Source organism: Solanum lycopersicum, chromosome 12, assembly GCF_036512215.1.
Source record: "Solanum lycopersicum chromosome 12, SLM_r2.1".
NCBI classification, from domain to species: Eukaryota; Viridiplantae; Streptophyta; class Magnoliopsida; order Solanales; family Solanaceae; genus Solanum; species Solanum lycopersicum.
The window spans coordinates 36,660,706-36,670,234 of record NC_090811.1 but is presented as its reverse complement, the minus strand read 5'-3'; positions in this window follow the sequence as shown (position 1 = coordinate 36,670,234).

Genomic DNA, 9,529 nt, shown 5'->3' with positions numbered 1-9,529 from the left:
AAACGGGATTGGGTTAAAACCCAGAACTTGCAGCGAAATTGGCCCAAGATAGGGGACAATTTCATTGTCTCTTTCACTCTCTTAATTATTTTGATTATGTTGACTAATTTCATTTATCTCTAACTTTAGAATTGATAGGTAACTTACTTAAATCCTCAAAAGATTAATTATTTTTATGTTAGACTTACTATATAAACATCTTTTACAATAATTTATTTTTATGTCAAGTATATGCGTAAAATTAATATTTTTAGTTATGTCAAACCTATGTTCTTAAAAGATATATATTCTTTAATGATTTTCACTTAACCATTTTATTATTTTAAGTTAGGCGAATTTGTTATTCTTCCATTAGTTAAAAAATGGGTTTTCATTCTTAAATTAATGAATTTGGCTTGAGTTATTATCTTTATAAAGTGATGAAAAAAAATTAGTTTGGTTAAATTCTATTTACTTATAATTAATTCATATAAAAAAACTTTTTTTAAAGTTCCATTTTGTTATAAAATAAAAAATAAAAATAAAAATTGATATTTGTTCAAAAATATTTTCTTAAACTTGATCGAATATTTTTAATTATTATATTAAATCATGTTTCAAAGATAAATAAATAAATAAAAATTAACCTAAGTCATAGGATAACCGCGTGTTAGCGGGTGCTTCAAATGCCTTAAAAACCTTCTTGAAGCATAAATAAGAACCTCTTATCCTTTTTCTCTAAATTTAATAAGATTTAATATGTTAAAATCTTTTTAGAACAAATTTTCTTAATTTCTTTTAAAAACTATGTGGCGACTCTTTCTAAATATTCTTCTAACGTTTTATACTTAGAAAATTTTAAAAAGTGACTTTTCTAAGGATAGATAAATTACGGCATAACAGAAATGACGACTCTTCTGTGGATTTAATAGGTGCTAACCATAACAGACTTAGGTTAATTATTAATGTTTTTGGCATATGCTTATTTGTTTGCTTATATTACATGCCTAATGCCTTATTTATATGCCTATGTGATATAAACTGTTTATCTCTTATTATTTTCTTCAATTGTACATTTATATTGCTTTATAAACTGTCATTCCGTTCATTTTTCTCCATTTATTGGAAATTCACATTGTCACACGTACACGCGAGGTGTGCTTTGTGCATCTGCAAACTTCTTTCAGTGTTCCTAAAGTTAAGAGAGTTGGTATATGCACGGGGTGTCCGAATCTTTTTCCGCGTAACCGCGTAGCCTTCTCACTCGAGTTGTCCACTCGGGAACATTGTGTCTAGAAAGCCAAATCTTAGAAAACATAAGATAGAGCTAAACCACCCCTCAATTTAAGTCATGCATGCATATGCCTTAGATGGATCGATCAAGGGTATCGATTTGACATTTAAGAACTCCACCCTTACGTCAATGGGTTTCACGACCCAACGACCAACAAACATATTTTGTGCTACGTTATAATGATAGACGGATCCAATCCTAAATTTTACATAGTGAGTTTGGATGTTATATGTTTATTTTTTTTTTAATTTTTTTAATTTTTTTTAATTATTTTTTTGTAGATGAATTCAGTCCCTCAAGTGCCCAAAATTAGGATGGTCGAGGGTTTTCTGTACAAATTGAAAACATGGCGGGAGGATTTTACTTCAAGTGAAAAATTAGCAATTGCAAAAAGGTTGGGGTGCCTCCCTATGCTATTCAAGGTTAACCCAGACAAACATATGATTAGAGCGTTGATTCAGTTTTGGGATCTAGACCGTGTTGTGTTCACGTTCAAAGACTTTGAACTAACACCTATGTTGGAGGAAATATGTTATTTTACCAGTTTGAAGTATCGAGGAAAGGTCAAATTAGTCCTCACAGTCAATTAGGGATGAAATTTCTTCGCTACTTAGAACTGAAAATTGAAAAGAAACTTCGATGCTTCGAACATAATTGGGTTTCTCTGGATTACCTATATGAATGGTATGGACGCTCAAATAGTTACAAAGTATTTACGAAGGAATTCTCTTGCACTCTTGTTCATTGGCAAGCTAGACGCCCTATCGCATTTACTGTGGCTTTACTAGAAACTTTAGTGTTTCCACGAGAACATGGTCATATCAGCACATGCATATGTTCAGTGGCTCGTGTACTCTTTGAAGGTGTTAATGGAGAAGATCTCACTCTAGTTCCCATGATTTTAGTATAAATATTTTGAGCTCTTGAAAAATGTAAGAGAGGGGAAGCAAACTTCTTTGAAGGTTGCAACCTTCTTTTGCAAGTGTGGGCACTGGAACATTTTCAGAAGCATAAAAATATGGATGCATATGCTTTAGCAACGTAAATCATATTGACAATTTTTTCGAGAGGACAAAAATGTTTGTATCTCTGGTTGGTACTGATGATTCGTATAAATATCTGACCTCCTGCACCAGTAACCAAATTCAGTGGAAATATCCATTACACTTGCATTCCTCGACATATATCACATGCAAGAGGTTCTACTATATTGAGCTTATTGGGTTAAAAGGTCTCCAACCTTATGCTCCGATGCGCGTACTTCAACAATTTGGTCGAGCACAAGTAATCCCTCTTCGAGCCAACATGAGTGTTTCTTAAGTTTCCTTTGGATCAAACTTCAAAGTTCTTAGACCCAGAGAGATACTTCATGAATGGTACAATATTCTCACGGTGGATATAGGATAGGGTCCCAAAAGAGAAATTCCAGAATATCAGGTGTGGCTTCGAGAAGATTGCAACAACATGAATCCAGAAGGAGAACAAGGTTTTGAGGATATTGGGACGGCGATCTGGATAAGGCATTCTCATCTTGGAACAAAAGTGGTAACCCCTGAAATGTGGGCTCAAATGGAAAGTATAATGCAATATTTGGATAATGCTAGAGTAGGGCCTAACAACGTGGAAGCCTCATCATCACTTCCTCCACCGGCATGATTGATAACAACATTCAAGCTTGATCTTAGAATTATCTTTATTTTATGTCATTTTTATGTTGTACCATTTTTTTGGTATTTAATGGTTATTTTTTCTTTGTGTTCCAAACTCGAGTTGTCAAAAATTAATGGCTTGGCTCAATCTATGATAATCACATTATGTTTGACGTTTAGGCCTACCTTTGGCATAAAGAGGTCACAAATCTAGGACGCGATATAAATTATTTGTGTACTGCTTGATATAATTATTGTGTGTTGTGATGTGATGTTTTATCTAAAGCAGAACTAATCCACTATTATTTTTAGAGCACCCTAAGCATATATTAAAATTCACAACAATAAAGTCCGTCCAAATAATTCTTGAAGTGTCGTTCGAGTTTTTCAGAAATATACATCCATTTACTCCAAATTTCTTAAATTTATATTCACCCGTCACACGAACGTCAAATTTCTAGAATGTCCAAAAAAGACGTCAACGCACCAATCTTACCCAGTACTTCGGTTAGTGACAGAGAAACTAAAGTGTTAATGTTCAAAAAATTTATCGAGACTAAAGAAAGGAAAGTTGCAGCCAAAAGGAGACTTGCAATACTTGACCAAACTGAATGGACACTACGAGAGAGAATTATTGAGGTTGACATGGAAACAGCCTCAGTGAAAAGAAAGATTGCAAAAATCAATGAAGAGGTAATTAATATCACTAAAGCAACTACAAGGATCCCCGAAATTGAACGAGACATTAAAAATTTAATTTCGGGAATGCTTCTCCCATGAGAGGAAAAGGAAAAACAAAAGCAGGTTCAGATGATGAGAGCACTGGATCGTCACCCTACAGTTGAAAGGGAAATAAAGTACTGTGGGGTAGATTTAGGTTCATGTAACGTACCTCTTATGTCTAAGTTTTTTGTTGTAATCAAGAACTACGTGAGACTTGAGCCCATAAGGGGGTAAGTAAAAATCTCTTATCGATCCTAGTCTATCTATCAATTTCGGGAAGGATAGGTTTAAGTTATGTTATGTAGTTCAAACTACGTTGGGCCTGATATGATTGGTTGATATGTACGCATCCTACTTATGGCTCGGTCCCTATATTTTAATTTTTTATTCTCCATTATTAGTGATAGATTTTTAAAATTTCCTGAGTGGAAGAATTTTACAGCATTCTATGCAAGTTCACCTTCCTAATTCTATCACAGAAAGATACATTTCTATTAGAGTCCTCCCGTTCACCCAAAGTATTTCTGTGGATTAATCTACTTGAGTGACACTTATGCGTTCATTATTATTATTATTATTATTATTATTATTATTATTATTTCTATTATTACTATTATTCTTATTTTTATTTTTATTATTATTATTATTATTATTATTATTATTATTTTTGTCAATTTATTTGCATATCTCGTTAAAAAGAAAGAATAACATATGTGTCTTTTGAGTGATTTTTCTATAATGGTAAACACTGATCTGTGTTGAAGTCAAACTGGCAGACCATCCCTACTTTACAAGATCTAAAGCAATCATATCATCCTTCCCTGATCACTCTTTTGATAAAGGCAAAAGCAAAATGAATGGTACTTCCGAAGAAGCAGGAATAGTCGATGTGACTATCACAAATGCTGAATTCACTGATCATAGTGAATTGATATCTCAAGTAATGCAACGAATTACAGATATGCAAGAAGAGCTTCAACAAACCAAAGATTTGGCCAAACTGGCGATTGCATCGAATGAACCATCCCTTGAAACTAGAAGACCTCCTCCTCATTTTCCATCATTAAGTTCTCCGTTACCCAACTACCTCCCGATCCATACCACATGAACCCTCACTTCTACTCCTAATCCCCAATACCATTGACTTAACTGTATCCAACGCTCCTTACGCCAGCACTTCCTACCAAACACCACCACCAATACCAAATCAGAACCAAGCACCTAACACTAATCACTCCCAAAACTTCACGTCAACCTACAAAATCCCACCCTCAGTCTCCAATAATCCACGTGTTTTGCCTTACCAGCCGACATACCCTTCCATATCATTCCAAATCCACCAGCCTACACAATCCCTGAACCATGTCCTAACTTTCCTGTTCAGCCGGAGCTGGATCACTATGAAGAGATGGAAAAGGAGTGGAGGCTCAGAGAATAAAAACGTGAACAAGAAATGAATGTCATGAAGGAGGCCATCTTTGAAGAAGTTAAAAGTGTTCAAACTTCAAGTAAAATCACAGGACTTGAGTATGAAGACTCTTGCATGCACCCTGATATGGAAATACCCGAAGGTTACAAAATTCCAAAATTTGAATCCTTCAATGGTATTGGCAATCCCATGGCTCACCTGCGAGCTTATTGTGACAAACTTGTGGGTATTAGGAAAAATGATGCATTAATTATGAGGTTGTTTAGTCGAAGCCTGAGTGGGGAGGCGTTAGAATGGTTCACGTCTCAAGAACTCTGTTGGTAGTCTACATGGGGGGCTCTTGCCAAAGATTTTTGGAAAGATTCCAGTTTAATGTCGAAGTAGTCCTTGATAGATACTATTTGGAAAAAATCAAGCAAAAGACCACAGAGGACTATTGTGAATATGCGTCTCGTTAGAGAAATGAAGCAGCAAAGGTACAACCTGTGATGACGGAAAGCGAAATAACCTCTGCTTTTATTCGAGCTCAAGAGCTCGAGTATTATGAAAGGATGTTGCCTATGATGGGACAAAAGTTTTCGGAGTTGATAAAAATGGGAGAAGCCATAGAGGATGGACTCAAAACTGGGAAGGTTACGAGTCTCACTGCTTTGCAGGCCGCCAACAAATCCTCACCATCCATGGCCGCAGGATTTGCTAGGAAAAAGAAAGAAGATGTCTCCACTGTATCTTTTAGCCCAAGGTGAAGGCCACAAAGGTATTTTGGGTCTGGTTCTGCCATAGGAAACACAAAACCGATTCTCCACCGTTAATAATTACCAACCACCTCCACAAGCTCCACTTCCAATCTACTATGCACAACAAAACTACTAACCATTACCACCTATCTACCAAAATCAACCACCAACCTACCAAAATACACCACCAAATCACCAAGCCAATATACGAGCTTACCAAAGTCCTAGACAAAACAACCCAAATACCAATAATTTACCCCGCCCTAACCTAGAAAGAAAGCCTCCCGGAGTTTTCACTCCTTTGGCAGAAACACGTACCCAACTCTTTGAGCGTTTGAGAACAGCTGGATTGATACAACCAGTAGACGCAAGGACAATTAATCCCACAACAAAGTTCTTTCGAGTGGATCTACGATGCGCTTACCATTCTGGAGGAGCGGGAAATGATACAGAAGGGTGTATCAATTTAAAACATAAGATTCAAGATTTGATCGATAATAGAGTCATCATTCTTCAGGCCCTTTCCACCAATGTGAATCTTAACCCATTACCGTATCATGGGGAAGCGACCATCAATAGATTGAAAGTGACAAAGATTGGATCGGTAATGGGACAGTCGGTAAAACAAATGGCTACACACTCATACCAACAGTTGCCTCTTTGACCGTAAAGGCTCATCCAATGTTTGTTGTAATATCTGAACCTCATCAGGCATTATATTTGGCAAAGGAAAGAAACAACGAGAAGCCCAAACAAAAGTTCATCGTCCAAGCGGCTACAACTTAAGGGATGACATGTTCTTGAAGATGCTATGTTCTGGAAGAGTTAGCTCAAGAAACACGAAGAAGGAGAACCAAAAAAGGCTGATCACAGAAGGTGAGGCTGAAGAGTTTTAGCGAAAAATGCAGCCTAAAGAGTATTCCATTGTCAAGCATTTGGAGAAAACTCCAGCTCAAATTTCTGTTTGGGCTCTATTGATGAGTTCTGAGTACAATCAGAAAGCATTGTTGAAGGTACACGATGAAGCATATGTACTGACGGGAACAAGTGGTGATAATGTGGCAAATATGGTTAGTCATGTCATTGGGAGTCACCAAATCTCTTTTCGAGAAGAGGAGTTACCAATTGAGGGAATGACACACAATCATGCCTTGTATATCACTGTCAAATGCAGGGACAAGTTTGTAGCTCGAGTATTGATTGATAATGGTTCAAGACTCAATATTTTCCAGTTATCAACCCTTACTCAGCTAAATCATGATGTTGGAAAAATCCTTCAAAGTAGCATGAATGTAACGGCGTTTGATGGTTCGCAAAGAGAGACCATGGTGGAGGTAGACTTGGGTATCCAAATGGAGCCTGCAGAATTTGTCACTAAATTCCAAGTGATGAGTATATCCACAAGCTACAATATGTTTCAAGGAAGACCATGGATCCATGCGGCCGGAGCAGTTCCATCCACATTATATCAAATCTTGAAGTCCATCTGGGAGGACCGTGAAATTGTCATTCATGGTGAAGGGAGTAATCGTAGTTACCTTGGCTACTCTATTCCCGTTATTGACGATTCATTTCAAGGTACTGACTTTCACATGGTGGAGAAAATGAATGCTGCTTTTGAAGATATTACACCGCAAACACCAATGCCGTCGGTGTATAAAATGTTTGCCACAACCATGCTAAGAAGCGGTTTTGAGCCTTGACGTGGGTTGGGCAAGAATTTGGATGGCATATCTGAACCTCTTCCTATCCCACTTCAAAAATTTTCCTTTGGCGTTGGTTATACCCGAACAAAGGAGGAACTATTCGAAGCAGAAGCAAGGAAGAAACATGGCCTTGATATACCAAAGCCTATTCCAGAATTGTACCAGTTATTTGTTGCTAAAGCTTTAGAGTCCGGCAGTGATGGTCTAGTGGAAGGGATGAGACGATTGGTTGATGAAGGAGATTGTGCTGTGATCTTGGAAGAATGCACTGCGAAACCCACCATCCGAGATGCCAAACTTGAAGAGATGCTAAAGAATTGGGTGGCCACTCCACTTACGATTCATCGAATTGCTTGGTAGACAAAGACAAGATTTGAAGTTTTACTTTTGAAATTCGGTGTAGTTCAGATGAGGCCCAAAACAACCTTTTATGTCACTTTATTTTCATTTTAATGTTTAAAAAGAAAATGACTCACATTGACATGAGTCATGATCAAACGTTGTACGCCTTTTTCCAATGAAAAACCTCGTTTATTTTGTATCTTGCCTTTGCAAATTACTTTCTAATATATACATTTAAATTCTTTCTATCTAACATGATTTATTTATTTTCTTTTCAGTTAAAATGAATCTAAACTTGCCAATGTCATGACATGTAACGAACACGGTGAACTAAGTAAAGTCAATGAGGATGAATGTGAAGAATATGATGAGGAAACTATGATGCCTGAACACCTTACTGACGACTTGAGAAACCTTACATATAATAAAAAACCCAACCTGGATGAGACAGAGATAGTAAACTTAGGAGATGACGAGTTGGTTAGAGAAACCCGAGTTAGTATCCATTTGATAGCAATAGAAACGGAAAAATTGGTCAAGTTGCTCAAACAATACATCGATGTGTTTGCCTGCTCTTATGATGATATGCCAGGATTAAGCACTGATATTGTTTCCCATAGGTTGCCTATCAATTCAGAGTATTGTCCGGTAAAGCGGAAAACCAGAAAGTTCAAACCTGATCTGAGTTTAAGAGTAAAGGAAGAGGCCATGAAGCAGATCGAATCGAAGGTCGTCGGAGTGACTATGTATCCCACTTGGTTGTCTAACATTGTTCCAGTAGCAATGAAAAATGAAAAGATTAGGATATGTGTGGATTATCGGGATCTCAACAAAGCAAGTCCAAAACACAATATCCCATTGCCAAACATCCATATACTCATTAATAATTTTTCCAAGCATGAGTTGCAATATTTCGTGGATTGATTTGCAAGATACCACCAGATCTTAATGGATGAAGAAGATGCAGAGAAAACATCATTCATCACCCCTTGGGGAGTCTACCATTATCGAGTGGTGCTGTTCGGCCTCAATAATGCTGGAGCTACTTACATGAGAGCTATGACAACCATATTCCATGATATGATCCACAAAGAAATTAAGGTGTTTGTGGATGATGTCATCATAATGTCCCGCGAGAGTTCAGATCATATGGCGCACCTGGAAAAGTTCTTTGACAGGTTATCTAGGTATGATTTGAAGTCGAACCCAGCCAAGTGTGCGTTTGGAGTACCTATAGGGAACTTACTCGGTTTCATAGTTAGTAGAAGAGGTATCGATCTTGATCATTCCAAAATCAAGACAATTCAAGACTTGCCTCCTCCTAAGACTAAGAAGAAAGTAATGAGTTTTCTGGGGAGACTGAATTACATCAGTCGATTGATAGCCCTATCAACAGTGATCTCTGAACCCATATTCATGTTGTTAGAAAGAATGCGCCAACCAAGTGGATCGAAGAATGTCAGAAGGCTTTTGACACTATCAAAAGTTTCCTTTCAAATATGCCAGCATTGGTGCCACAACGCGGGGGTAGTCCTTTGTTATTGTATTTTATCCATCGGTGACAATGCATTTGGGTGTGTGTTGGGACAACATGATGAAACAGGAAGAAAGGAGAGAGTTATATACTACTTGAGCAAGAAGTTCACATCAATTGAGGCTCGTTATACCCT